Consider the following 27,811-nt stretch of genomic DNA (forward strand, 5'->3'; position numbering starts at 1 on the left):
TTAGTAGGTAATCGCCCAACTGATTTTCCCTACAGTGTCCTTCCGTTGTGACCAAGTGGTGCAGCAAAGCACCCCCACAACATGATGCTGCCACCCCTGTGCTTCACGGTTGGGATGATGTTCTTCGGCTTGCAAGCCTCCACCTTTTGCCTCCAAACATAACAATGGTCATTATGGCCAAATACTTCTATTTTTGTTTCATCAGACCAGAGGACATTTCTCCAAAAAGTAGGATCTTTGTCCACAAACTGCAGTCAGGCTTTTCTATGGCAGTTTTGGAGCAGCAGCTTCTTCCTTGCTGAGCAGCCTTTCAGGTTATACCGATATAGGACTCGTTTTACTGTGGATGTAGATACTTTTGAACCTGTTTCCTCCAGCATCTTCACAAGGTCCTTTGCTGTTGTTCTGGGATTGATTTGCACTTTTCGCACCAAAGTACGTTCATCTCTAGAAGACAGAACGCGTCTCCTTCCTGAGCGGTATGACGGCTGCGTGGTCCCATGGTGTTTATACTTGCGTACTATTGTTTCTACAGATAAACGTGGTACCTTCAGGCGTTGGGAAATTGCTTTGGAGCAGTAGCTTCTTCCTTGCTGAGCGGCCGTTCAGGTTATGTCGATATAGGACTCGTTTTACTGTGGATGTAGATACTTTTGGACCTAGTTCCTCCAGCATCTTCACAAGGTCCTTTGCTGTTGTTCTGGGATTGATTTGCACTTTTCGCACCAAAGTACGTTCATCTCTAGGAGACAGAACGCGTCTCCTTCCTGAGCGGTATGACGGCTGCGTGGTCCCATGGTGTTTTTACTTGTGTACTGTTTTTTCTAAAATCAAATCAAATCAAATTTATTTATATAGCCCTTCGTACATCAGCTGAAATCTCAAAGTGCTGTACAGAAACCCAGCCTAAAACCCCAAACAGCAAGCAATGCATGTGAAAGAAGCACGGTGGCTGGGAAAAACTCCCTAGGAAAAACTCCTGAGAAAGGCCAAAAACCTAGGAAGAAACCTAGAGAGGAACCAGGCTATGAGGGGTGGCCAGTCCTCTTCTGGCTGTGCCGGGTGGATATTATAACAGAACATGGTCAAGATGTTAAAATGTTCGTAAATGACCAGCATGGTCAAATAATAATAATCATAGTAATTGTCGAGGGTGCAACAAGCACGTCCGGTGAACAGGTCAGGGTTCCGTAGGCGCAGGCAGAACAGTTGAAACTGGAGCAGCAGCATGGCCAGGTGGACTGGGGACAGCAAGGAGTCATCATGCCAGGTAGTCCTGAGGCATGGTCCTAGGGCTCAGGTCCTCCGAGAGAAAGAAAGAAAGAGAGAAGAGAGAATTAGAGAGAGCATATTTACATTCACATAGGACACCGGATAAGACAAGAGAATACTCCAGATGTAACAGACTGACCCTAGCCCCCCGACACATAAACTACTGCAGCATAAATACTGGAGGCTGAGACAGGAGGGATCAGAAGACACTGTGGCCCCATCCGATGATACCCCCGGACAGGGCCAAACAGGCAGGATATAACCCCACCCACTTTGCCAAAGCACAGCCCCCACACCACTAGAGGGATATCTACAACCACCAACTTACCGTCCGAAGACAAGGACGAGTATAGCCCACAAAGATCTCCGCCACGGCACAACCCAAGGGGGGGGGGGCGCCAACCCAGACAGGAAGACCACGTCAGTGGCTCAACCTACTCAAGTGACGCACCCCTCCCATGGACGGCATGGAAGAACACCAGTAAGTCAGTGACTCAGCCCCTGTAAAAGGGTTAGAGGCAGAGAATCCCAGTGGGAAGAGGGGAACCGACAAGGCAGAGACAGCAAGGGCGGTTCGTTGCTCCAGCCTTTCCGTTCACCTTCACACTCCTGGGCCAGACTATACTTAATCATAGGACCTACTGAAGAGATAAGTCTTCAGTAAAGACTTAAAGGTTGAGACTGAGTCTGCGTCTCTCACATGGGTAGGCAGACCATTCCATAAAAATGGAGCTCTATAGGAGAAAGCCCTACCTCCAGCCGTTTGCTTAGAAATTCTAGGGACAATTAGGAGGCCTGCGTCTTGTGACCGTAGCGTACGTGTAGGTATGTACGGCAGGACCAAATCGGAAAGATAGGTAGGAGCAAGCCCATGTAAGGCTTTGTAGGTTAGCAGTAAAACCCTGAAATCAGCCCTTGCCTTAACAGGAAGCCAGTGTAGGGAGGCTAGCACTGGAGTAATATGATCAAATTTTTTGGTTCTAGTCAGGATTCTAGCAGCCGTATTTAGCACTAACTGAAGTTTGTTTAGTGCTTTATCCGGGTAGCCGGAAAGTAGAGCATTGCAGTAGTCGAGCCTAGAAGTAACAAAAGCATGGATTAATTTTTCTGCGTCATTTTTGGACAGAAAGTTTCTGATTTTTGCAATGTTACGTAGATGGAAAAAAGCTGTCCTTGAAGCAGTCTTGATATGTTCTTCAAAAGAGAGATCAGGGTCCAGAGTAACGCCGAGGTCCTTCACAGTTTTATTTGAGACGACTGTACAACCATCCAGATTAATTGTCAGATTCAACAGAAGATCTCTTTGTTTCTTGGGACCTAGGACAAGCATCTCTGTTTTGTCCGAGTTTAAAAGTAGAAAATTTGCAGCCATCAACTTCCTTATGTCTGAAACACAGGCTTCTGGCGAGGGCAATTTTGGGGCTTCACCATGTTTCATTGAAATGTACAGCTGTGTGTCGTCCGCATAGCAGTGAAATTTAACATTATGTTTTCGAATGACATCCCCAAGAGGTAAAATATATAGTGAAAACAATAGTGGTCCTAGAACGGAACCTTGAGGAACACCGAAATTTACAATTGATTTGTCAGAGGACGAACCATTCACAGAGACAAACTGATATCTTTCCGACAGATAAGATCTAAACCAGGCCAGAACTTGTCCATGTAGACCAATTTGGGTTTCCAATCTCTCCAAAAGAATGTGGTGATCGATGGTATCAAAAGCGGCACTAAGATCTAGGAGCATGAGGACAGATGCAGAGCCTCGGTCTGACGTCATTAAAAGGTCATTTACCACCTTCACAAGTGCAGTCTCAGTGCTATGATGGGGTCTAAAACCAGACTGAAGCGTTTCGTATACATTGTTTGTCTTCAGGAAGGCAGTGAGTTGCTGCGCAACAACTTTTTGTAAAATTTTTGAGAGGAATGGAAGATTCGATATAGGCCGATAGTTTTTTATAATTTCTGGGTCAAGATTCGGCTTTTTCAAGAGAGGCTTTATTACTGCCACTTTTAGTGAGCTTGGTACACATCCGGTGGATAGAGAGCCGTTTATTATGTTCAACATAGGAGGGCCAAGCACAGGAAGCAGCTCTTTCAGTAGTTTAGTTGGAATAGGGTCCAGTATGCAGCTTGAGGGTTTGGAGGCCATGATTATTTTCATCATTATGTCAAGAGATATAGTACTAAAACACTTTAGTATCTCCCTTGATCCTAGGTCCTGGCAGAGTTGTGCAGACTCAGGACAATGGAGCCCTGGAGGAATACCCAGATTTAAAGAGGAGTCCGTAATTTGCTTTCTAATGATCATGACCTTTTCCTCAAAGAAGTTCATACATTTATTACTGCTGAAGTGAAAGCCATCCTCCATTTGCGAATGCTGCTTTTTAGTTAGCTTTGCGACAGTGTCAAAAAGAAATTTCGGATTGTTCTTATTTTCCTCAATTAAGTTGGAAAAATAGGATGATCGTGCAGCAGTGAGGGCTCTTCGATACTGCACGGTACTGTCTTTCCAAGCTAGTCGGAAGACTTACAGTTTAGTGTGGCGCCATTTCCGTTCGAATTTTCTGGAAGCTTGCTTCAGAGCTCGTGTATTTTCTGTATACCAGGGAGCTAGTTTCTTATGACAGATGTTTTTAATTTTTAGGGGTGCAACTGCATCTAGGGTATTGCGCAAGGTTAAATTGAGTTCCTCGGTTAGGTGGTTAACTGATTCTTGTCCTCTGACGTCCTTGGGTAGGCAGAGGGAGTCTGGAAGGGCATCAAGGAATCTTTGGGTTGTCTGAGAATTTATAGCACGACTTTTAATTTTCCTTGGTTGGGGTCTGAGCAGATTATTTGTTGCAATTGTAAACGCAATAAAATGGTGGTCCGATAATCCAGGATTATGAGGAAAAACATTAAGATCCACAACATTTATTCCATGGGACAAAACTAGGTCCAGAGTATGACTGTGGCAGTGAGTAGGTCCAGAGACATGTTGGACAAAACCCACTGAGTCGATGATGGCTCCGAAAGCCTTTTGGAGTGGGTCTGTGGACTTTTCCATGTGAATGTTAAAGTCACCAAAAATTAGAATATTATCTGCTATGACTACAAGATCCGATAGGAATTCAGGGAACTCAGTAAGGAACACTGCATATGGCCCAGGAGGCCTGTAAACAGTAGCTATAAAAAGTGATTGAGTAGGCTGCATAGATTTCATGACTAGAAGCTCAAAAGACGAAAACGTCATTGTTTTTTTTTTTGTAAATTGAAATTTGCTATCGTAAATGTTAGCAACACCTCCGCCTTTGCCGGATGCACGGGGGGTATGGTCACTAGTGTAACCAGGGGGTGAGGCCTCATTTAACACAGTAAATTCATCAGGCTTAAGCCATGTTTCAGTCAGGCCAATCACATCAAGATTATGATCAGTGATTAGTTCATTGACTATAACTGCCTTGGAAGTGAGGGATCTAACATTAAGTAACCCAATTTTGAGATGTGAAGAATCACAATCTCTTTCAATAATGGCAGGAATGGAGGAGGTCTTTATACTAGTAAGATTACTGAAGCGAACACCGCCATTTTTAATTTTGCCCAACCTAGATCGAGGCACAGACACGTCTCAATGGGGAAAGCTGAGCTGACTACGCTAACTGTGCTAGTGGCAGACTCCACTAAGCTGGCAGGCTGGCTAACAGCCTGTTGCCTGGCCTGCACCCTATTTCATTGTGGAGCTAGAGGAGTTAGAGCCCTGTCTATGTTCGTAGATAAGATGAGAGCACCCCTCCAGCTAGGATGGAGTCCGTCACTCCTCAGCAGGCCAGGCTTGGTCCTGTTTGTGGGTGAATCCCAGAAAGAGGGCCAGTTATCTACAAATTCTATCTTTTGGGAGGGGCAGAAAACAGTTTTCATCCAGCGATTGAGTTGTGAGACTCTGCTGTAGAGCTCATCACTCCCCCTAACTGGGAGGGGGCCAGAGACAATTAATCGATGCCGACACATCTTTCTAGCTGATTTACACGCTGAAGCTATGTTGCGCTTGGTGACCTCTGACTGTTTCATCCTAACATCGTTGGTGCCGACGTGGATAACAATATCTCTATACTCTCTACACTCGCCAGTTTTAGCTTTAGCCAGCACCGTCTTTAGATTAGCCTTAATGTCGGTAGCCCTGCCCCCTGGTAAACAGTGTATGATCGCTGGATGATTAGTTTTAAGTCTAATACTGCGGGTAATGGAGTCGCCAATGACTAGGGTTTTCAATTTGTCAGAGCTAATGGTGGGAGCCGTCGGCGTCTCAGACCCCACAACGGGAGGAGCAGAGACCAGAGAAGTCTCGGCCTCCGACTCCGACTCGCTTAACGGGGAGAACCGGTTGAAAGTTTCTGTCGGCTGAATAAGCGACACCGGTTGAGCATTCCTACAGCGTTTCCCTTCAGACGCCATGAGAAAGATGTCCGGCTGCGGGGACCGTGCGAGGGGGTTTATACTAACGTTACTATCTGTACTTGCTGGTGGCACAGACGCTGTTTCATCCTTTCCTACACTGAAATTACCCTTGCCTAACGATTGCGTCTGAAGCTGGGCTTGCAGCACAGCTATCCTTGCCGTAAAGCGATCGTTCTCCTGTATATTATGAGTACAACGACTGCAATTAGAAGGCATCATGTTAATGTTACTTAGCTTTGGCTGTTTGAAGTCCTGACGAACCATGTCCAGATAAAACCTCCGGGGTAGGAAAGTTGAATGAAAAAAAAAGTTGAGTGAGGGAAAAAGTAAAAATATACGGTAATGAAAAAGTAAAAACCGTCAGGTAGCAAAGTAAAAACGGCAACAAAAACGCACAGCAGCGTAAACAAGTCGGCAAGTTGTGACCGGAAACAGGAGTATCCAATCAAGTATCCTAGGGGGGAGGGACAGGTAGCCTGCACAGGCAAAGATTTTCAGCTTGCAGGCAGACAGTGGAAAAAGTTTCTGAGTGACAGATGAACTCGGTACCTTCAGGCGTTTGGAAATTGCTCCCAAGGATGAACCAGACTTGTGGAGGTCTACAATTGTTTTCTGAGGTCTTGGCTGATTTCTTTTGATTTTCCCGTGATGTCAAGCAAAGAGGCACCGAGTTTAAAGGTAGGCCTTGAAATACATCTACAAGGTACACCTCCAATTGACTCAAATGATGTCAATTAGCCTATCAGAAGCTTCTAAAGCCATGACATCATTTTCGGGAATGTTCCATGCTGTTTAAAGGCACAGCAATCTTAGTGTATGTGAACCTCTGACCCACTGGATTTGTGATACAGTGAATTATAAGTGAAATAATCTGTCTGTAAACAATTGTTGGAAAAATGACTTGTGTCATGCAAAAAGTACATGTCCTAACTGACTTGCCAAAACTATAGTTTGTTAAACAAGACATGTGTGGAGTGGTTGACAAACGACTTTTAATGACTCCAACATAAGTGTACGTAAACTTCCGACTTCAACTGTATGTACCATTTCAAATTGCAAACCGATTTGCACTGCACTATCCCTCCCTGGTTGTCTAGTGGTTAGGATTTGGCGCTCTCACCGCCGCGGCCCGGGTTCGATTCCCGGTCAGGGAACTAATCTTTTGCGACCTGTTTACTTGTGCAACCTGTCACAATGAATTTTGTCGGTCATCGCACATATGTAGCATTTCAAATTGTGAACCGATTTGCTTTGCTGTATCCTTCCCTGGTGGTCTAGTGGTTAGGATTCGGCGCTCTCACAGCCGCGGCCCGGGTTCGATTCCCTGTCAGGGAACTAGTCTTTGTTACTTGTGCAACCTGTCACACTGATTTTAGTAGGTAATCGCCCAATTGATTTTCCCTACAGTGTCCTTCCCTTGTGACCTAGTGGTGCAGCAAAGCACCCCCACAACATGATGCTGCCACCCCTGTGCTTCACGTTTGGGATGGTGTTCTTCGGCTTGCAAGCATCCAACTTTTGCCTCCAAACATAACAATGGTCATTATGGCCATATAGTTCTATTTTTGTTTCATCAGACCAGAGGACATTTCTCCAAAAAGTAGGATCTTTGTCCGCAAACTGCAGTCAGGCTTTTTTATGGCAGTTTTGGAGCAGCAGCTTCTTCCTTGCTGAGCGGCCTTTCAGGTTATATTGATATAGGACACGTTTTACTGTGGATATAGATACTTTTGAACCTGTTTCCTCCAGCATCTTCACAAGGTCCTTTGCTGTTGTTCTGGGATTGATTTGCACTTTTCGCACCAAAGTACGTTCATCTCTAGGAGACAGAACGCGTCTCCTTCCTGAGCGGTATGACGGCTGCGTGGTCCCATGGTGTTTATACTTGCGTACTATTGTTTCTACAGATAAACGTGGTACCTTCAGGCGTTGGGAAATTGCTTTGGAGCAGTAGCTTCTTCCTTGCTGAGCGGCCGTTCAGGTTATGTCGATATAGGACTCGTTTTGTTGTGGATGTAGATACTTTTGGACCTGTTTCCTCCAGCATCTTCACAAGGTCCTTTGCTGTTGTTCTGGGATTGATTTGCACTTTTCGCACCAAAGTACGTTCATCTCTAGGAGACAGAACGCGTCTCCTTCCTGAGCGGTATGACGGCTGCGTGGTCCCATGGTGTTTTTACTTGCGTACTGTTTTTTCTACAGATGAACTCGGTACCTTCAGGCGTTTGGAAATTGCTCCCAAGGATGAACCAGACTTGTGGAGGTCTACAATTGTTTTCTGAGGTCTTCGCTGATTTCTTTTGATTTTCCCGTGATGTCAAGCAAAGAGGCACCGAGTTTAAAGGTAGGCCTTGAAATACATCTACAAGGTACACCTCCAATTGACTCAAATGATGTCAATTAGCATATCAGAAGCTTCTAAAGCCATGACATCATTTTCGGGAATTTTCCACGCTGTTTAAAGACACAGCCAACTTAGTGTATGTAAACCACTGACCCACTGGATTTGTGATACAGTGAATTACAAGTGAAATAATCTGTCTGTAAACAATTGTTGGAAAAATGATTTGTGTCATGCACAAAGTACATGTCCTAACCGACTTGCCAAAACTATAGTTTGTTAAACAAGACATGTGTGGAGTGGTTGACAAACGACTTTTAATGACTCCAACATAAGTGTACGTAAACTTCCGACTTCAACTGTATGTACCATTTCAAATCACAAACCGATTTGCACTGCACTATCCTTCCCTGATTGTCTAGTGGTTAGGATTCGGCGCTCTCACCGCCGCGGCCCGGGTTCGATTCCCGGTCAGGGAACTAATCTTTTGCGACCTGTTTACTTGTGCAACCTGTCACAATTAATTTTGTCGGTCATCGCACATATGTAGCATTTCAAATTGTGAACCGATTTGCTTTGCTGTATCCTTCCCTGGTGGTCTAGTGGTTAGGATTCGGTGCTCTCACTGCCGCGGCCCGGGTTCGATTCCCGGTCATGTAACTAGTCTTTGTTACTTGTGCAACCTGTCACACTGAATTTAGTAGGTAATTGCCCAATTGATTTTCCCTACAGTGTCCTTCCCTTGTGACCTAGTGGTGCAGCAAAGCACCCCCACAACATGATGCTGCCACCCCTGTGCTTCACGTTTGGGATGGTGTTCTTCGGCTTGCAAGCATCCAACTTTTGCCTCCAAACATAACAATGGTCATTATGGCCATATAGTTCTATTTTTGTTTCATCAGACCAGAGGACATTTCTCCAAAAAGTAGGATCTTTGTCCGCAAACTGCAGTCAGGCTTTTTTATGGCAGTTTTGGAGCAGCAGCTTCTTCCTTGCTGAGCGGCCTTTCAGGTTATATTGATATAGGACACGTTTTACTGTGGATATAGATACTTTTGAACCTGTTTCCTCCAGCATCTTCACAAGGTCCTTTGCTGTTGTTCTGGGATTGATTTGCACTTTTCGCACCAAAGTACGTTCATCTCTAGGAGACAGAACGCGTCTCCTTCCTGAGCGGTATGACGGCTGCGTGGTCCCATGGTGTTTATACTTGCGTACTATTGTTTCTACAGATAAACGTGGTACCTTCAGGCGTTGGGAAATTGCTTTGGAGCAGTAGCTTCTTCCTTGCTGAGCGGCCGTTCAGGTTATGTCGATATAGGACTCGTTTTGTTGTGGATGTAGATACTTTTGGACCTGTTTCCTCCAGCATCTTCACAAGGTCCTTTGCTGTTGTTCTGGGATTGATTTGCACTTTTCGCACCAAAGTACGTTCATCTCTAGGAGACAGAACGCGTCTCCTTCCTGAGCGGTATGACGGCTGCGTGGTCCCATGGTGTTTTTACTTGCGTACTGTTTTTTCTACAGATGAACTCGGTACCTTCAGGCGTTTGGAAATTGCTCCCAAGGATGAACCAGACTTGTGGAGGTCTACAATTGTTTTCTGAGGTCTTCGCTGATTTCTTTTGATTTTCCCGTGATGTCAAGCAAAGAGGCACCGAGTTTAAAGGTAGGCCTTGAAATACATCTACAAGGTACACCTCCAATTGACTCAAATGATGTCAATTAGCATATCAGAAGCTTCTAAAGCCATGACATCATTTTCGGGAATTTTCCACGCTGTTTAAAGGCACAGCCAACTTAGTGTATGTAAACCACTGACCCACTGGATTTGTGATACAGTGAATTACAAGTGAAATAATCTGTCTGTAAACAATTGTTGGAAAAATGACTTGTGTCATGCACAAAGTACATGTCCTAACCGACTTGCCAAAACTATAGTTTGTTAAACAAGACATGTGTGGAGTGGTTGACAAACGACTTTTAATGACTCCAACATAAGTGTACTTAAACTTCCGACTTCAACTGTATGTACCATTTCAAATCACAAACCGATTTGCACTGAACTATCCTTCCCTGATTGTCTAGTGGTTAGGATTCGGCGCTCTCACCGCCGCGGCCAGGGTTCGATTCCCGGTCAGGGAACTAATCTTTTGCGACCTGTTTACTTGTGCAACCTGTCACAATTAATTTTGTCGGTCATCGCACATATGTAGCATTTCAAATTGTGAACCGATTTGCTTTGCTGTATCCTTCCCTGGTGGTCTAGTGGTTAGGATTCGGTGCTCTCACTGCCGCGGCCCGGGTTCGATTCCCGGTCATGTAACTAGTCTTTGTTACTTGTGCAACCTGTCACACTGAATTTAGTAGGTAATTGCCCAATTGATTTTCCCTACAGTGTCCTTCCCTTGTGACCTAGTGGTGCAGCAAAGCACCCCCACAACATGATGCTGCCACCCCTGTGCTTCACGGTTGGGATGGTGTTCTTCGGCTTGCAAGCCTCCAACTTTTGCCTCCAAACATAACAATGGTCATTATGGCCATATAGTTCTATTTTTGTTTCATCAGACCAGAGGACATTTCTCCAAAAAGTAGGATCTTTGTCCGCAAACTGCAGTCAGGCTTTTTTATGGCAGTTTTGGAGCAGCAGCTTCTTCCTTGCTGAGCGGCCTTTCAGGTTATATTGATATAGGACACGTTTTACTGTGGATATAGATACTTTTGAACCTGTTTCCTACAGCATCTTCACAAGGTCCTTTGCTGTTGTTCTGGGATTGATTTGCACTTTTCGCACCAAAGTACGTTCATCTCTAGGAGACAGAACGCGTCTCCTTCCTGAGCGGTATGACGGCTGCGTGGTCCCATGGTGTTTATACTTGCGTACTATTGTTTCTACAGATAAACGTGGTACCTTCAGGCGTTGGGAAATTGCTTTGGAGCAGTAGCTTCTTCCTTGCTGAGCGGCCGTTCAGGTTATGTCGATATAGGACTCGTTTTACTGTGGATGTAGATACTTTTGGACCTGTTTCCTCCAGCATCTTCACAAGGTCCTTTGCTGTTGTTCTGGGATTGATTTGCACTTTTCGCACCAAAGTACGTTCATCTCTAGGAGACAGAACGCGTCTCCTTCCTGAGCGGTATGACGGCTGCGTGGTCCCATGGTGTTTTTACTTGCGTACTGTTTTTTCTACAGATGAACTCGGTACCTTCAGGCGTTTGGAAATTGCTCCCAAGGATGAACCAGACTTGTGGAGGTCTACAATTGTTTTCTGAGGTCTTGGCTGATTTCTTTTGATTTTCCCGTGATGTCAAGCAAAGAGGCACCGAGTTTAAAGGTAGTCCTTGAAATACATCTACAAGGTACACCTCCAATTGACTCAAATGATGTCAATTAGCCTATCAGAAGCTTCTAAAGCCATGACATCATTTTCGGGAATTTTCCACGCTGTTTAAAGGCACAGCCAACTTAGTGTATGTAAACCTCTGACCCACTGGATTTGTGATACAGTGAATTACAAGTGAAATAATCTGTCTGTAAACAATTGTTGGAAAAATGACTTGTGTCATGCACAAAGTACATGTCCTAACCGACTTGCCAAAACTATAGTTTGTTAAACAAGACGTGTGGAGTGGTTGACAAACGACTTTTAATGACTCCAACATAAGTGTACGTAAACTTCCGACTTCAACTGTATGTACCATTTCAAATTGCAAACCGATTTGCACTGCACTATCCTTCCCTGGTTGTCTAGTGGTTAGGATTCGGCGCTCTCACCGCCGCGGCCCGGGTTCGATTCCCGGTCAGGGAACTAATCTTTTGCGACCTGTTTACTTGTGCAACCTGTCACAATGAATTTTGTCGGTCATCGCACATATGTAGCATTTCTAATTGTGAACCGATTTGCTTTGCTGTATCCTTCCCTGGAGGTCTAATGGTTAGGATTCGGCGCTCTCACTGCTGTGGCCTGGGTTCGATTCCTGGTCAGGGAATTAGTCTTTGTTACTTGTGCAACCTGTCACACTGAATTTAGTAGGTAATCTCCCAACTGATTTTCCCTACAGTGTCCTTCCCTTGTGACCTAGTGGTGCAGCAAAGCACCCCCACAACATGATGCTGCCACCCCTGTGCTTCACGGTTGGGATGGTGTTCTTCGGCTTGCAAGCCTCCACCTTTTGTCTCCAAACATAACAATGGTCATTATGGCCAAATAGTTCTATTTTTGTTTCATCAGACCAGAGGACATTTCTCCAAAAAGTAGGATCTTTGTCCACAAACTGCAGTCAGGCTTTTTTATGGCAGTTTTGGAGCAGCAGCTTCTTCCTTGCTGAGTGGCCTTTCAGGTTATATTGATATAGGACTCGTTTTACTGTGGATATAGATAATTTTTAACCTGTTTCCTCCAGCATCTTCACAAGGTCCTTTGCTGTTGTTCTGGGATTGATTTGCACTTTTCGCACCAAAGTACGTTCATCTCTAGGAGACAGAACGCGTCTCCTTCCTGAGCGGTATGACGGCAGCGTGGTCCCATGGTGTTTATACTTGCGTACTATTGTTTCTACAGATAAACGTGGTACCTTCAGGCGTTGGGAAATTGCTTTGGAGCAGTAGCTTCTTCCTTGCTGAGCGGCCGTTCAGGTTATGTCGATATAGGACTCGTTTTACTGTGGATGTAGATACTTTTGGACCTGTTTCCTCCAGCATCTTCACAAGGTGCTTTGCTGTTGTTCTGGGATTGATTTGCACTTTTCGCACCAAAGTACGTTCATCTCTAGGAGACAGAACGCGTCTCCTTCCTGAGCGGTATGACGGCTGCGTGGTCCCATGGTGTTTTTACTTGCGTACTGTTTTTTCTACAGATGAACTCGGTACCTTCAGGCGTTTGGAAATTGCTCCCAAGGATGAACCAGACTTTTGGAGGTCTACAATTGTTTTCTGAGGTCTTGGCTGATTTCTTTTGATTTTCCCGTGATGTCAAGCAAAGAGGCACTGAGTTTAAAGGTAGGCCTTGAAATACATCTACAAGGTACACCTCCAATTGACTCAAATGATGTCAATTAGCCTATCAGAAGCTTCTAAAGCCATGACATCATTTTCGGGAATTTTCCACGCTGTTTAAAGGCACAGCCAACTTAGTGTATGTAAACCTCTGACCCACTGGATTTGTGATACAGTGAATTACAAGTGAAATAATCTGTCTGTAAACAATTGTTGGAAAAATGACTTGTGTCATGCACAAAGTACATGTCCTAACCGACTTGCCAAAACTATAGTTTGTTAAACAAGACATGTGTGGAGTGGTTGACAAACGACTTTTAATGACTCCAGCATAAGTGTACGTAAACTTCCGACTTCAACTGTATGTACCATTTCAAATTGCAAACCGATTTGCACTGCACTATCCTTCCCTGGTTGTCTAGTGGTTAGGATTCGGCGCTCTCACCGCCGCGGCCCGGGTTCGATTCCCGGTCAGGGAACTAATCTTTTGCGACCTGTTTACTTGTGCAACCTGTCACAATGAATTTTGTCCGTCATCGCACATATGTAGCATTTCAAATTGTGAACCGATTTGCTTTGCTGTATCCTTCCCTGGTGGTCTAGTGGTTAGGATTTGGCGCTCTCACCTTCGCGGGCAGGGTTCGAATCCCGGTCAGGGCATTAGTCTTTGTTACTTGTGCAACCTGTCACACTGAATTTAGTAGGTAATCGCCCAACTGATTTTCCCTACAGTGTCCTTCCCTTGTGACCTAGTGGTGCAGCAAAGCACCCCCACAACATGATGCTGCCACCCCTGTGCTTCACGGTTGGGATGGTGTTCTTCGGCTTGCAAGCCTCCACCTTTTGTCTCCAAACATAACAATGGTCATTATGGCCAAATAGTTCTATTTTTGTTTCATCAGACCAGAGGACATTTCTCCAAAAAGTAGGATCTTTGTCCACAAACTGCAGTCAGGCTTTTTTATGGCAGTTTTGGAGCAGCAGCTTCTTCCTTGCTGAGTGGCCTTTCAGGTTATATTGATATAGGACTCGTTTTACTGTGGATATAGATAATTTTTAACCTGTTTCCTCCAGCATCTTCACAAGGTCCTTTGCTGTTGTTCTGGGATTGATTTGCACTTTTCGCACCAAAGTACGTTCATCTCTAGGAGACAGAACGCGTCTCCTTCCTGAGCGGTATGACGGCTGCGTGGTCCCATGGTGTTTATACTTGCGTACTATTGTTTCTACAGATAAACGTGGTACCTTCAGGCGTTGGGAAATTGCTTTGGAGCAGTAGCTTCTTCCTTGCTGAGCGGCCGTTCAGGTTATGTCGATATAGGACTCGTTTTACTGTGGATGTAGATACTTTTGGACCTGTTTCCTCCAGCATCTTCACAAGGTGCTTTGCTGTTGTTCTGGGATTGATTTGCACTTTTCGCACCAAAGTACGTTCATCTCTAGGAGACAGAACGCGTCTCCTTCCTGAGAGGTATGACGGCTGCGTGGTCCCATGGTGTTTTTACTTGCGTACTGTTTTTTCTACAGATGAACTCGGTACCTTCAGGCGTTTGGAAATTGCTCCCAAGGATGAGCCAGACTTTTGGAGGTCTACAATTGTTTTCTGAGGTCTTGGCTGATTTCTTTTGATTTTCCCGTGATGTCAAGCAAAGAGGCACTGAGTTTAAAGGTAGGCCTTGAAATACATCTACAAGGTACACCTCCAATTGACTCAAATGATGTCAATTAGCCTATCAGAAGCTTCTAAAGCCATGACATCATTTTCGGGAATTTTCCACGCTGTTTAAAGGCACAGCCAACTTAGTGTATGTAAACCTCTGACCCACTGGATTTGTGATACAGTGAATTACAAGTGAAATAATCTGTCTGTAAACAATTGTTGGAAAAATGACTTGTGTCATGCACAAAGTACATGTCCTAACCGACTTGCCAAAACTATAGTTTGTTAAACAAGACATGTGTGGAGTGGTTGACAAACGACTTTTAATGACTCCAGCATAAGTGTACGTAAACTTCCGACTTCAACTGTATGTACCATTTCAAATTGCAAACCGATTTGCACTGCACTATCCTTCCCTGGTTGTCTAGTGGTTAGGATTCGGCGCTCTCACCGCCGCGGCCCGGGTTCGATTCCCGGTCAGGGAACTAATCTTTTGCGACCTGTTTACTTGTGCAACCTGTCACAATGAATTTTGTCCGTCATCGCACATATGTAGCATTTCAAATTGTGAACCGATTTGCTTTGCTGTATCCTTCCCTGGTGGTCTAGTGGTTAGGATTTGGCGCTCTCACCGCCGTGGGCAGGGTTCGAATCCCGGTCAGGGCATTAGTCTTTGTTACTTGTGCAACCTGTCACACTGAATTTAGTAGGTAATCGCCCAACTGATTTTCCCTACAGTGTCCTTCCCTTGTGACCTAGTGGTGCAGCAAAGCACCCCCACAACATGATGCTGCCACCCCTGTGCTTCACGGTTGGGATGGTGTTCTTCGGCTTGCAAGCCTCCACCTTTTGTCTCCAAACATAACAATGGTCATTATGGCCAAATAGTTCTATTTTTGTTTCATCAGACCAGAGGACATTTCTCCAAAAAGTAGGATCTTTGTCCACAAACTGCAGTCAGGCTTTTTTATGGCAGTTTTGGAGCAGCAGCTTCTTCCTTGCTGAGTGGCCTTTCAGGTTATATTGATATAGGACTCGTTTTACTGTGGATATAGATAATTTTTAACCTGTTTCCTCCAGCATCTTCACAAGGTCCTTTGCTGTTGTTCTGGGATTGATTTGCACTTTTCGCACCAAAGTACGTTCATCTCTAGGAGACAGAACGCGTCTCCTTCCTGAGCGGTATGACGGCTGCGTGGTCCCATGGTGTTTATACTTGCGTACTATTGTTTCTACAGATAAACGTGGTACCTTCAGGCGTTGGGAAATTGCTTTGGAGCAGTAGCTTCTTCCTTGCTGAGCGGCCGTTCAGGTTATGTCGATATAGGACTCGTTTTACTGTGGATGTAGATACTTTTGGACCTGTTTCCTCCAGCATCTTCACAAGGTGCTTTGCTGTTGTTCTGGGATTGATTTGCACTTTTCGCACCAAAGTACGTTCATCTCTAGGAGACAGAACGCGTCTCCTTCCTGAGCGGTATGACGGCTGCGTGGTCCCATGGTGTTTTTACTTGCGTACTGTTTTTTCTACAGATGAACTCGGTACCTTCAGGCGTTTGGAAATTGCTCCCAAGGATGAACCAGACTTTTGGAGGTCTACAATTGTTTTCTGAGGTCTTGGCTGATTTCTTTTGATTTTCCCGTGATGTCAAGCAAAGAGGCACCGAGTTTAAAGGTAGGCCTTGAAATACATCTACAAGGTACACCTCCAATTGACTCAAATGATGTCAATTAGCCTATCAGAAGCTTCTAAAGCCATGACATCATTTTCGGGAATTTTCCACGCTGTTTAAAGGCACAGCCAACTTAGTGTATGTAAACCACTGACCCACTGGATTTGTGATACAGTGAATTACAAGTGAAATAGTCTGTCTGTAAACAATTGTTGGAAAAATGACTTGTGTCGTGCACAAAGTACATGTCCTAACCGACTTGCCAAAACTATAGTTTGTTAAACAAGACATGTGTGGAGTGGTTGACAAACGACTTTTAATGACTCCAACATAAGTGTACGTAAACTTCCGACTTCAACTGTATGTACCATTTCAAATTGCAAACCGATTTGCACTGCACTATCCTTCCCTGGTTGTCTAGTGGTTAGGATTCGGCGCTCTCACCGCCGCGGCCCGGGTTCGATTCCCGGTCAGGGAACTAATCTTTTGCGACCTGTTTACTTGTGCAACCTGTCACAATGAATTTTGTCCGGTCATCGCACATATGTAGCATTTCAAATTGTGAACCGATTTGCTTTGCTGTATCCTTCCCTGGTGGTCTAGTGGTTAGGATTCGGCGCTCTCACCGCCGCGGGCAGGGTTCGAATCCCGGTCAGGGCATTAGTCTTTGTTACTTGTGCAACCTGTCACACTGAATTTAGTAGGTAATCGCCCAACTGATTTTCCCTACAGTGTCCTTCCCTTGTGACCTAGTGGTGCAGCAAAGCACCCCCACAACATGATGCTGCCACCCCTGTGCTTCACGGTTGGGATGGTGTTCTTCGGCTTGCAAGCCTCCACCTTTTGTCTCCAAACATAACAATGGTCATTATGGCCAAATAGTTCTATTTTTGTTTCATCAGACCAGAGGACATTTCTCCAAAAAGTAGGATCTTTGTCCACAAACTGCAGTCAGGCTTTTTTATGGCAGTTTTGGAGCAGCAGCTTCTTCCTTGCTGAGTGGCCTTTCAGGTTATATTGATATAGGACTCGTTTTACTGTGGATATAGATAATTTTTAACCTGTTTCCTCCAGCATCTTCACAAGGTCCTTTGCTGTTGTTCTGGGATTGATTTGCACTTTTCGCACCAAAGTACGTTCATCTCTAGGAGACAGAACGCGTCTCCTTCCTGAGCGGTATGACGGCTGCGTGGTCCCATGGTGTTTATACTTGCGTACTATTGTTTCTACAGATAAACGTGGTACCTTCAGGCGTTGGGAAATTGCTTTGGAGCAGTAGCTTCTTCCTTGCTGAGCGGCCGTTCAGGTTATGTCGATATAGGACTCGTTTTACTGTGGATGTAGATACTTTTGGACCTGTTTCCTCCAGCATCTTCACAAGGTGCTTTGCTGTTGTTCTGGGATTGATTTGCACTTTTCGCACCAAAGTACGTTCATCTCTAGGAGACAGAACGCGTCTCCTTCCTGAGCGGTATGACGGCTGCGTGGTCCCATGGTGTTTTTACTTGCGTACTGTTTTTTCTACAGATGAACTCGGTACCTTCAGGCGTTTGGAAATTGCTCCCAAGGATGAACCAGACTTTTGGAGGTCTACAATTGTTTTCTGAGGTCTTGGCTGATTTCTTTTGATTTTCCCGTGATGTCAAGCAAAGAGGCACCGAGTTTAAAGGTAGGCCTTGAAATACATCTACAAGGTACACCTCCAATTGACTCAAATGATGTCAATTAGCCTATCAGAAGCTTCTAAAGCCATGACATCATTTTCGGGAATTTTCCACGCTGTTTAAAGGCACAGCCAACTTAGTGTATGTAAACCTCTGACCCACTGGATTTGTGATACAGTGAATTACAAGTGAAATAATCTGTCTGTAAACAATTGTTGGAAAAATGACTTGTGTCATGCACAAAGGACATGTCCTAACTGACTTGCCAAAACTATAGTTTGTTAAACAAGACATGTGTGGAGTGGTTGACAAACGACTTTTAATGACTCCAACATAAGTGTACGTAAACTTCCGACTTCAACTGTATGTACCATTTCAAATTGCAAACCGATTTGCACTGCACTATCCTTCCCTGGTTGTCTAGTGGTTAGGATTCGGCGCTCTCACCGCCGCGGCCTGGGTTCGATTCCCGGTCAGGGAACTAATCTTTTGCGACCTGTTTACTTGTGCAACCTGTCACAATGAATTTTGTCGGTCATCGCACATATGTAGCATTTCAAATTGTGAACCGATTTGCTTTGCTGTATCCTTCCCTGGTGGTCTAGTGGTTAGGATTCGGCGCTCTCACTGCCGCTGGCCGGGTTCGATTCCCGGTCAGGGAATTAGTCTTTGTTACTTGTGCAACCTGTCACACTGAATTTAGTAGGTAATCGCCCAACTGATTTTCCCTACAGTGTCCTTCCCTTGTGACCTAGTGGTGCAGCAAAGCACCCCCACAACATGATGCTGCCACCCCTGTGCTTCACGGTTGGGATGGTGTTCTTCGGCTTGCAAGCCTCCACCTTTTGTCTCCAAACATAACAATGGTCATTATGGCCAAATAGTTCTATTTTTGTTTCATCAGACCAGAGGACATTTCTCCAAAAAGTAGGATCTTTGTCCACAAACTGCAGTCAGGCTTTTTTATGGCAGTTTTGGAGCAGCAGCTTCTTCCTTGCTGAGTGGCCTTTCAGGTTATATTGATATAGGACTCGTTTTACTGTGGATATAGATAATTTTTAACCTGTTTCCTCCAGCATCTTCACAAGGTCCTTTGCTGTTGTTCTGGGATTGATTTGCACTTTTCGCACCAAAGTACGTTCATCTCTAGGAGACAGAACGCGTCTCCTTCCTGAGCGGTATGACGGCTGCGTGGTCCCATGGTGTTTATACTTGCGTACTATTGTTTCTACAGATAAACGTGGTACCTTCAGGCGTTGGGAAATTGCTTTGGAGCAGTAGCTTCTTCCTTGCTGAGCGGCCGTTCAGGTTATGTCGATATAGGACTCGTTTTACTGTGGATGTAGATACTTTTGGACCTGTTTCCTCCAGCATCTTCACAAGGTGCTTTGCTGTTGTTCTGGGATTGATTTGCACTTTTCGCACCAAAGTACGTTCATCTCTAGGAGACAGAACGCGTCTCCTTCCTGAGCGGTATGACGGCTGCGTGGTCCCATGGTGTTTTTACTTGCGTACTGTTTTTTCTACAGATGAACTCGGTACCTTCAGGCGTTTGGAAATTGCTCCCAAGGATGAACCAGACTTTTGGAGGTCTACAATTGTTTTCTGAGGTCTTGGCTGATTTCTTTTGATTTTCCCGTGATGTCAAGCAAAGAGGCACCGAGTTTAAAGGTAGGCCTTGAAATACATCTACAAGGTAACCCTCCAATTGACTCAAATGATGTCAATTAGCCTATCAGAAGCTTCTAAAGCCATGACATCATTTTCGGGAATTTTCCACGCTGTTTAAAGGCACAGCCAACTTAGTGTATGTAAACCTCTGACCCACTGGATTTGTGATACAGTGAATTACAAGTGAAATAATCTGTCTGTAAACAATTGTTGGAAAAATGACTTGTGTCATGCACAAAGTACATGTCCTAACCGACTTGCCAAAACTATAGTTTGTTAAACAAGACATGTGTGGAGTGGTTGACAAACGACTTTTAATGACTCCAGCATAAGTGTACGTAAACTTCCGACTTCAACTGTATGTACCATTTCAAATTGCAAACCGATTTGCACTGCACTATCCTTCCCTGGTTGTCTAGTGGTTAGGATTCGGCGCTCTCACCGCCGCGGCCCGGGTTCGATTCCCGGTCAGGGAACTAATCTTTTGCGACCTGTTTACTTGTGCAACCTGTCACAATGAATTTTGTCGGTCATCGCACATATGTAGCATTTCAAATTGTGAACCGATTTGCTTTGCTGTATCCTTCCCTGGTGGTCTAGTGGTTAGGATTCGAATCCCGGTCAGGGAATTAGTCTTTGTTACTTGTGCAACCTGTCACACTGAATTTAGTAGGTAATCGCCCAACTGATTTTCCCTACAGTGTCCTTCCCTTGTGACCTAGTGGTGCAGCAAAGCACCCCCACAACATGATGCTGCCACCCCTGTGCTTCACGGTTGGGATGGTGTTCTTCGGCTTGCAAGCCTCCACCTTTTGTCTCCAAACATAACAATGGTCATTATGGCCAAATAGTTCTATTTTTGTTTCATCAGACCAGAGGACATTTCTCCAAAAAGTAGGATCTTTGTCCACAAACTGCAGTCAGGCTTTTTTATGGCAGTTTTGGAGCAGCAGCTTCTTCCTTGCTGAGTGGCCTTTCAGGTTATATTGATATAGGACTCGTTTTACTGTGGATATAGATAATTTTTAACCTGTTTCCTCCAGCATCTTCACAAGGTCCTTTGCTGTTGTTCTGGGATTGATTTGCACTTTTCGCACCAAAGTACGTTCATCTCTAGGAGACAGAACGCGTCTCCTTCCTGAGCGGTATGACGGCTGCGTGGTCCCATGGTGTTTATACTTGCGTACTATTGTTTCTACAGATAAACGTGGTACCTTCAGGCGTTGGGAAATTGCTTTGGAGCAGTAGCTTCTTCCTTGCTGAGCGGCCGTTCAGGTTATGTCGATATAGGACTCGTTTTACTGTGGATGTAGATACTTTTGGACCTGTTTCCTCCAGCATCTTCACAAGGTGCTTTGCTGTTGTTCTGGGATTGATTTGCACTTTTCGCACCAAAGTACGTTCATCTCTAGGAGACAGAACGCGTCTCCTTCCTGAGCGGTATGACGGCTGCGTGGTCCCATGGTGTTTTTACTTGCGTACTGTTTTTTCTACAGATGAACTCGGTACCTTCAGGCGTTTGGAAATTGCTCCCAAGGATGAACCAGACTTGTGGAGGTCTACAATTGTTTTCTGAGGTCTTGGCTGATTTCTTTTGATTTTCCCGTGATGTCAAGCAAAGAGGCACCGAGTTTAAAGGTAGGCCTTGAAATACATCTACAAGGTACACCTCCAATTGACTCAAATGATGTCAATTAGCCTATCAGAAGCTTCTAAAGCCATGACATCATTTTCGGGAATTTTCCACGCTGTTTAAAGGCACAGCCAACTTAGTGTATGTAAACCTCTGACCCACTGGATTTGTGATACAGTGAATTACAAGTGAAATAATCTGTCTGTAAACAATTGTTGGAAAAATGACTTGTGTCATGCACAAAGTACATGTCCTAACCGACTTGCCAAAACTATAGTTTGTTAAACAAGACATGTGTGGAGTGGTTGACAAACGACTTTTAATGACTCCAACATAAGTGTACGTAAACTTCCGACTTCAACTGTATGTACCATTTCAAATTGCAAACCGATTTGCACTGCACTATCCTTCCCTGGTTGTCTAGTGGTTAGGATTCGGCGCTCTCACCGCCGCGGCCCGGGTTCGATTCCCGGTCAGGGAACTAATCTTTTGCGACCTGTTTACTTGTGCAACCTGTCACAATGAATTTTGTCGGTCATCGCACATATGTAGCATTTCAAATTGTGAACCGATTTGCTTTGCTGTATCCTTCCCTGGTGGTCTAGTGGTTAGGATTCGGCGCTCTCACTGCCGCGGCCCGGGTTCGATTCCCGGTCAGGGAATTAGTCTTTGTTACTTGTGCAACCTGTCACACTGAATTTAGTAGGTAATCGCCCAACTGATTTTCCCTACAGTGTCCTTCCCTTGTGACCTAGTGGTGCAGCAAAGCACCCCCACAACATGATGCTGCCACCCCTGTGCTTCACGGTTGGGATGGTGTTCTTCGGCTTGCAAGCCTCCACCTTTTGCCTCCAAACATAACAATGGTCATTATGGCCAAATAGTTATATTTTTGTTTCATCAGACCAGAGGACATTTCTCCAAAAAGTAGGATCTTTGTCCACAAACTGCAGTCAGGCTTTTTTATGGCAGTTTTGGAGCAGCAGCTTCTTCCTTGCTGAGCGGCCTTTCAGGTTATATTGATATAGGACTCGTTTTACTGTGGATATAGATACTTTTGAACCTGTTTCCTCCAGCATCTTCACAAGGTCCTTTGCTGTTGTTCTGGGATTGATTTGCACTTTTCGCACCAAAGTACGTTCATCTCTAGGAGACAGAACGCGTCTCCTTCCTGAGCGGTATGACGGCTGCGTGGTCCCATGGTGTTTATACTTGCGTACTATTGTTTCTACAGATAAACGTGGTACCTTCAGGCGTTTGGAAATTGCTTTGGAGCAGTAGCTTCTTCCTTGCAGAGCGGACTTTCAGGTTATGTCGATATAGGACTCGTTTTACTGTGGATGTAGATACTTTTGGACCTGTTTCCTCCAGCATCTTCACAAGGTCCTTTGCTGTTGTTCTGGGATTGATTTGCACTTTTCGCACCAAAGTACGTTCATCTCTAAGAGACAGAACGCGTCTCCTTCCTGAGCGGTATGACGGCTGTGTGGTCCCATGGTGTTTTTACTTGCGTACTATTTTTTCTACAGATGAACTCGGTACCTTCAGGCGTTTGGAAATTGCTCCAAGGATGAACCAGACTTGTGGTGGTCTACAATTGTTTTCTGAGGTCTTGGCTGATTTCTTTTGATTTTCCCGTGATGTCAAGCAAAGAGGCTCCGAGTTTAAAGGTAGACCTTGAAATACATCTACAAGGTTCACCTCCAATTGACTCAAATGATGTCAATTAGCCTATCAGAAGCTTCTAAAGCCATGACATCATTTTCGGGAATTTTCCACGCTGTTTAAAGGCACAGCCAACTTAGTGTATGTAAACCTCTGACCCACTGAATTTGTGATACAGTGAATTATAAGTGAAATAATCTGTCTGTAAACAATTGTTGGAAAAATGACTTGTGTCATTCACAAAGTACATGTCCTAACCGACTTGCCAAAACTATAGTTTGTTAAACAAGACATGTGTGGAGTGGTTGACAAACGACTTTTAATGACTCCAACATAAGTGTACGTAAACTTCCGACTTCAACTGTATGTACCATTTCAAATTGCAAACCGATTTGCACTGCACTATCCTTCCCTGGTTGTCTAGTGGTTAGGATTCGGCGCTCTCACCGCCGCGGCCCGGGTTCGATTCCCGGTCAGGGAACTAATCTTTTGCGACCTGTTTACTTGTGCAACCTGTCACAATTAATTTTGTCGGTCATCGCACATATGTAGCATTTCAAATTGTGAACCGATTTGCTTTGCTGTATCCTTCCCATGTGGTCTAGTGGTTAGGATTTGGCGCTCTCACCGCTGCGGCCCGGGTTCGATTCCCGGTCAGGGAATTAGTCTTTGTTACTTGTGCAACCTTTCACACTGAATTTAGTAGGTAATCGCCCAACTGATTTCCCCTACAGTGTCCTTCCTTTGTGACCTAGTGGTGCAGCAAAGCACCCCCACAACATGATGCTGCCACCCCTGTGCTTCACGGTTGGGATGGTGTTCTTCGGATTGCAAGCCTCCACCTTTTGCCTCCAAACATAACAATGGTCATTATGGCCAAATAGTTCTATTTTTGTTTCATCAGACCAGAGGACATTTCTCCAAAAAGTAGGATCTTTGTCAACAAACTGCAGTCAGGCTTATTTATGGCAGTTTTGGAGCAGCAGCTTCTTCCTTGCTGAGCGGCCTTTCAGGTTATATTGATATAGGACTCGTTTTACTGTGGATATAGATACTTTTGAACCTGTTTCCTCCAGCATCTTCACAAGGTCCTTTGCTGTTGTTCTGGGATTGATTTGCACTTTTCGCACCAAAGTACGTTCATCTCTAGGAGACAGAACGCGTCTCCTTCCTGAGCGGTATGACGGCTGCGTGGTCCCATGGTGTTTATACTTGCGTACTATTGTTTCTACAGATAAACGTGGTACCTTCAGGCATTGGGAAATTGCTTTGGAGCAGTAGCTTCTTCCTTGTTGAGCGGCCGTTCAGGTTATGTCGATATAGGACTCGTTTTATTGTGGATGTAGATACTTTTGGACCTGTTTCCTCCAGCATCTTCACAAGGTCCTTTGCTGTTGTTCTGGGATTGATTTGCACTTTTCGCACCAAAGTAAGTTCATCTCTAGGAGACAGAACGCGTCTCCTTCCTGAGCGGTATGACGGCTGCGTGGTCCCATGGTGTTTTTACTTGCATACTGTTTTTTCTACAGATGAACTCGGTACCTTCAGGCGTTTGGAAATTGCTCCCAAGGATGAACCAGACTTGTGGAGGTCTACAATTGTTTTCTAAGGTCTTGGCTGATTTCTTTTGATTTTCCCGTGACGTCAAGCAAAGAGGCACCGAGTCTAAAGGTAGGCCTTGAAATACATCTACAAGGTACACCTCCAATTGACTCAAATGATGTCAATTAGCCTATCAGAAGCTTCTAAAGCCATGACATCATTTTCGGGAATTTTCCACGCTGTTTAAAGGCACAGCCAACTTAGTGTATGTAAACCTTTAACCCACTGGATTTGTGATACAGTGAATTACAAGTGAAATAATCTGTCTGTAAACAATTGTTGGAAAAATGACTTGTGTCATGCACAAAGTACATGTCCTAACCGACTTGCCAAAACTATAGTTTGTTAAACAAGACATGTGTGGAGTGGTTGACAAACGACTTTTAATGACTCCAACATAAGTGTACGTAAACTTCCGTCTTCAACTGTATGTACCATTTCAAATTGCAAACCGATTTGCACTGCACTATCCTTCCCTGGTTGTCTAGTGGTTAGGATTCGGCGCTCTCACCGCCGCGGCCCGGGTTCGATTCCCGGTCAGGGAACTAATCTTTTGCGACCTGTTTACTTGTGCAACCTGTCACAATGTATTTTGTCGGTCATCGCACATATGTAGCATTTCAAATTGTGAACCGATTTGCTTTGCAGTATCCTTCCCTGGTGGTCTAGTGGTTAGGATTCGGCGCTCTCACCGCTGCGGCCTGGGTTCGATTCCCGTTCAGGGAATTAGTCTTTGTTACTTGTGCAACCTTTCACACTGAATTTAGTAGGTAATCGCCCAACTGATTTCCCTACAGTGTCCTTCCTTTGTGACCTAGTGGTGCAGCAAAGCACCCCCACAACATGATGCTGCCACCCCTGTCCTTCACGGTTGGGATGGTGTTCTTCGGATTGCAAGCCTCCACCTTTTGCCTCCAAACATAACAATGGTCATTATGGCCAAATAGTTCTATTTTTGTTTCATCAGACCAGAGGACATTTCTCCAAAAAGTAGGATCTTTGTCAACAAACTGCAGTCAGGCTTTTTTATGGCAGTTTTGGAGCAGCAGCTTCTTCCTTGCTGAGCGGCCTTTCAGGTTATATTGATATAGGACTCGTTTTACTGTGGATATAGATACTTTTGAACCTGTTTCCTCCAGCATCTTCACAAGGTCCTTTGCTGTTGTTCTGGGATTGATTTGCACTTTTCGCACCAAAGTACGTTCATCTCTAGGAGACAGAACGCGTCTCCTTCCTGAGCGGTATGACAGCTGCGTGGTCCCATGGTGTTTATACTTGCGTACTATTGTTTCTACAGATAAACGTGGTACCTTCAGGCGTTGGGAAATTGCTTTGGAGCAGTAGCTTCTTCCTTGCTGAGCGGCCGTTCAGGTTATGTCGATATAGGACTCGTTTTATTGTGGATGTAGATACTTTGGACCTGTTTCCTCCAGCATCTTCACAAGGTCCTTTGCTGTTGTTCTGGGATTGATTTGCACTTTTCGCACCAAAGTACGTTCATCTCTAGGAGACAGAACGCGTCTCCTTCCTGAGCGGTATGACAGCTGCGTGGTCCCATGGTGTTTTATACTTGCGTACTATTGTTTCTACAGATAAACGTGGTACCTTCAGGCGTTGGGAAATTGCTTTGGAGCAGTAGCTTCTTCCTTGCTGAGCGGCCCGTTCAGGTTATGTCGATATAGGACTCGTTTTATTGTGGATGTAGATACTTTTGGACCTGTTTTCCTCCAGCATCTTCACAAGGTCCTTTGCTGTTGTTCTGGGATTGATTTGCACTTTTCGCACCAAAGTAAGTTCATCTCTAGGAGACAGAACGCGTCTCCTTCCTGAGCGGTATGACGGCTGCGTGGTCCCATGGTGTTTTTTACTTGCGTACTGTTTTTTCTACAGATGAACTCGGTACCTTCAGGCGTTTGGAAATTGCTCCCAAGGATGAACCAGACTTGTGGAGGTCTACAATTGTTTTCTAAGGTCTTGGCTGATTTCTTTTGATTTTCCCGTGACGTCAAGCAAAGAGGCACCGAGTCTAAAGGTAGGCCTTGAAATACATCTACAAGGTACACCTCCAATTGACTCAAATGATGTCAATTAGCCTATCAGAAGCTTCTAAAGCCATGACATCATTTTCGGGAATTTTCCACGCTGTTTAAAGGCACAGCCAACTTAGTGTATGTAAACCTCTTACCCACTGGATTTGTCATACAGTGAATTACAAGTGAAATAATCTGTCTGTAAACAATTGTGTGGAAAACATGACTTGTGTCATGCACAAAGTACATGTCCTAACCGACTATTGCCAAAACTAAGTTTGTTAAACAAGACATGTGTGGAGTGGTTTGACAAACGACTTTTAATAGCATTCCAACATAGTTTACGTAAACTTCCGTATTCAACTGTATGTACCATTTCAAATTGCAAACAGATTTGCACTTGCACTATCCTTCCCTGGTTGTCTAGTGGATTAGGATTCGGCGCTCTCACCGCCGCGGCCGGGTTGATTCCCGGTCAGGGAACTAATCTTTTGCGACCTGTTTACTTGTGCAACCTGTCACAATGTAATTTTGTCGGTCATCGCACATATGTAGCATTTCAAATTGTGAACCGATTTGCTTTGCTGTATCCTTCCCTGGTGGTCTAGTGGTTAGGATTCGGCGCTCTCACTGCTGCGGCCCAGGTTCGTTCCCGGTCAGGTAATTAGTCTTTGTTACTTGTTGCAACCTGTCACACTGAATTTAGTAGGTAATCGCCCAACTGATTTTCCCTACAGTGTCCTTCCCTTGGGACCTAGGGTGCAAGCAAAAGCACCCCCACAACATGATGCTGGCCACCCCTGTGCTTCACGGTTGGGATGGTGTTCTTCGGCTTGCAAGCCTCCACCTTTTGCCTCCAAACATAACAATGGTCATTATGGACCAAATAGTTATATTTTGTTTCATCAGACCAGAGGACATTTCTCCAAAAGTAGGATCTTTGTCCACAAACTGCAGTCAGGCTTTTTATGGCAGTTTTGGAGCAGCAGCTTCTTCCTTGCTGAGGGCCTTTCAGGTTATATTGATATAGGATCGTTTACTGTGGATATAGATACTTTAACCTGTTTCCTCCAGCATCTTCACAAGGTCCTTGCTGTTGTTCTGGGATTGATTTGCACTTTTCGCACAAAGTACGTTCTCTCTAGGAGACAGAACGCGTCTCCTTCC

The 27,811-nt window shown here is 44.8% G+C and overlaps 21 non-coding genes across 21 annotated transcripts; all 21 read left to right on the forward strand.

The window, feature by feature from the left end:
• The first annotated feature begins 6,791 nt into the window (after nucleotides 1-6,791).
• Nucleotides 6,792-6,863, forward strand: trnae-cuc (transfer RNA glutamic acid (anticodon CUC)). Its single transcript has one exon. It is a non-coding gene; the product is annotated as a tRNA-Glu (tRNA).
• A 109-nt stretch (nucleotides 6,864-6,972) lies between these two features.
• Nucleotides 6,973-7,044, forward strand: trnae-cuc (transfer RNA glutamic acid (anticodon CUC)). The gene has a single exon. It is a non-coding gene; the product is annotated as a tRNA-Glu (tRNA).
• Nucleotides 7,045-8,457: 1,413 nt separating this feature from the next.
• Nucleotides 8,458-8,529, forward strand: trnae-cuc (transfer RNA glutamic acid (anticodon CUC)). Its single transcript has one exon. It is a non-coding gene; the product is annotated as a tRNA-Glu (tRNA).
• A 109-nt stretch (nucleotides 8,530-8,638) lies between these two features.
• On the forward strand, nucleotides 8,639-8,710 carry trnae-cuc (transfer RNA glutamic acid (anticodon CUC)). The gene has a single exon. It is a non-coding gene; the product is annotated as a tRNA-Glu (tRNA).
• A 1,413-nt stretch (nucleotides 8,711-10,123) lies between these two features.
• On the forward strand, nucleotides 10,124-10,195 carry trnae-cuc (transfer RNA glutamic acid (anticodon CUC)). Its single transcript has one exon. It is a non-coding gene; the product is annotated as a tRNA-Glu (tRNA).
• Nucleotides 10,196-10,304: 109 nt separating this feature from the next.
• On the forward strand, nucleotides 10,305-10,376 carry trnae-cuc (transfer RNA glutamic acid (anticodon CUC)). The gene has a single exon. It is a non-coding gene; the product is annotated as a tRNA-Glu (tRNA).
• Nucleotides 10,377-11,787: 1,411 nt separating this feature from the next.
• trnae-cuc (transfer RNA glutamic acid (anticodon CUC)) lies at nucleotides 11,788-11,859 on the forward strand. The gene has a single exon. It is a non-coding gene; the product is annotated as a tRNA-Glu (tRNA).
• A 1,594-nt stretch (nucleotides 11,860-13,453) lies between these two features.
• On the forward strand, nucleotides 13,454-13,525 carry trnae-cuc (transfer RNA glutamic acid (anticodon CUC)). The gene has a single exon. It is a non-coding gene; the product is annotated as a tRNA-Glu (tRNA).
• A 1,594-nt stretch (nucleotides 13,526-15,119) lies between these two features.
• Nucleotides 15,120-15,191, forward strand: trnae-cuc (transfer RNA glutamic acid (anticodon CUC)). The gene has a single exon. It is a non-coding gene; the product is annotated as a tRNA-Glu (tRNA).
• Nucleotides 15,192-15,300: 109 nt separating this feature from the next.
• Nucleotides 15,301-15,372, forward strand: trnae-cuc (transfer RNA glutamic acid (anticodon CUC)). Its single transcript has one exon. It is a non-coding gene; the product is annotated as a tRNA-Glu (tRNA).
• Nucleotides 15,373-16,785: 1,413 nt separating this feature from the next.
• Nucleotides 16,786-16,857, forward strand: trnae-cuc (transfer RNA glutamic acid (anticodon CUC)). The gene has a single exon. It is a non-coding gene; the product is annotated as a tRNA-Glu (tRNA).
• A 110-nt stretch (nucleotides 16,858-16,967) lies between these two features.
• Nucleotides 16,968-17,039, forward strand: trnae-cuc (transfer RNA glutamic acid (anticodon CUC)). The gene has a single exon. It is a non-coding gene; the product is annotated as a tRNA-Glu (tRNA).
• Nucleotides 17,040-18,452: 1,413 nt separating this feature from the next.
• Nucleotides 18,453-18,524, forward strand: trnae-cuc (transfer RNA glutamic acid (anticodon CUC)). Its single transcript has one exon. It is a non-coding gene; the product is annotated as a tRNA-Glu (tRNA).
• A 109-nt stretch (nucleotides 18,525-18,633) lies between these two features.
• On the forward strand, nucleotides 18,634-18,705 carry trnae-cuc (transfer RNA glutamic acid (anticodon CUC)). Its single transcript has one exon. It is a non-coding gene; the product is annotated as a tRNA-Glu (tRNA).
• A 1,413-nt stretch (nucleotides 18,706-20,118) lies between these two features.
• Nucleotides 20,119-20,190, forward strand: trnae-cuc (transfer RNA glutamic acid (anticodon CUC)). Its single transcript has one exon. It is a non-coding gene; the product is annotated as a tRNA-Glu (tRNA).
• Nucleotides 20,191-21,756: 1,566 nt separating this feature from the next.
• trnae-cuc (transfer RNA glutamic acid (anticodon CUC)) lies at nucleotides 21,757-21,828 on the forward strand. The gene has a single exon. It is a non-coding gene; the product is annotated as a tRNA-Glu (tRNA).
• Nucleotides 21,829-21,937: 109 nt separating this feature from the next.
• On the forward strand, nucleotides 21,938-22,009 carry trnae-cuc (transfer RNA glutamic acid (anticodon CUC)). The gene has a single exon. It is a non-coding gene; the product is annotated as a tRNA-Glu (tRNA).
• A 1,412-nt stretch (nucleotides 22,010-23,421) lies between these two features.
• On the forward strand, nucleotides 23,422-23,493 carry trnae-cuc (transfer RNA glutamic acid (anticodon CUC)). Its single transcript has one exon. It is a non-coding gene; the product is annotated as a tRNA-Glu (tRNA).
• Nucleotides 23,494-23,602: 109 nt separating this feature from the next.
• trnae-cuc (transfer RNA glutamic acid (anticodon CUC)) lies at nucleotides 23,603-23,674 on the forward strand. Its single transcript has one exon. It is a non-coding gene; the product is annotated as a tRNA-Glu (tRNA).
• Nucleotides 23,675-25,087: 1,413 nt separating this feature from the next.
• On the forward strand, nucleotides 25,088-25,159 carry trnae-cuc (transfer RNA glutamic acid (anticodon CUC)). The gene has a single exon. It is a non-coding gene; the product is annotated as a tRNA-Glu (tRNA).
• Nucleotides 25,160-25,268: 109 nt separating this feature from the next.
• trnae-cuc (transfer RNA glutamic acid (anticodon CUC)) lies at nucleotides 25,269-25,340 on the forward strand. The gene has a single exon. It is a non-coding gene; the product is annotated as a tRNA-Glu (tRNA).
• The last annotated feature ends 2,471 nt before the right edge of the window (nucleotides 25,341-27,811 follow it).

Source organism: Salmo trutta, unplaced genomic scaffold, assembly GCF_901001165.1.
Source record: "Salmo trutta unplaced genomic scaffold, fSalTru1.1, whole genome shotgun sequence".
In the NCBI taxonomy this organism is placed as follows: domain Eukaryota; kingdom Metazoa; phylum Chordata; class Actinopteri; order Salmoniformes; family Salmonidae; genus Salmo; species Salmo trutta.